We start from the raw sequence: 668 nt of genomic DNA, 5'->3' as shown, positions 1-668 counted from the left end.
GTTTAGGGTTTGAGGGTATCATCAGCACTTCAGTATCTTTATGTAAATACAAACGCACAGAAGTAAAAGATGTTGTGGCAGGTGTACATACACCTCAGTATACACTCCAAGGTGTAGATAAACCTCACCATACACCCCACGGTGTACATACACCTCAATATACACCCGAAAATATGTACACTTCCAAAAGCCGCTCAGCGGCACCCTTTGGGTTTCTGGTTGTACATTTCAGTAAGCAGCCCAGCTATACAGCTAGCTAGCGATAGAGAAGTTGAAACGTCTATCGCCAGGCTGCTCGGACTAAGACGAAATCATTTTCGCCTTCGAGTTCACTAAAGAGAGAATAAAACTCCGCCTGCAGACAAAGACAAATAAATATAAATATTTTATTTTGTTTAGGGTTTAGGGTTTAGGGTTTAGGGTTTACGGAGACAAACTGCTGGCGACGAGAAGCGACAACAAAAACAGCAGCAGCAGCATCAGCAGCAGCAGCATCAGCAGCAGCAGCATAAGCAGCAGCAGCAACAGCAACACCAGCAGCAGCAGCAACAACAACAACACCAGCTGCATCAGCAACAACGCAAGCACTGGCAGTAGCAGCAGCAACAACAACACAAGCAGCAGCAACAACAACAACAACAACAACAGCAGCAGCAGCAGCTGCTGCT

The sequence above is a fragment of the Eimeria mitis genome, genomic scaffold (assembly GCF_000499745.2).
Source record: "Eimeria mitis Houghton genomic scaffold, Emh_scaff1644, whole genome shotgun sequence".
NCBI classification, from domain to species: Eukaryota; Apicomplexa; class Conoidasida; order Eucoccidiorida; family Eimeriidae; genus Eimeria; species Eimeria mitis.
This window is presented reverse-complemented; position numbering follows the sequence as displayed.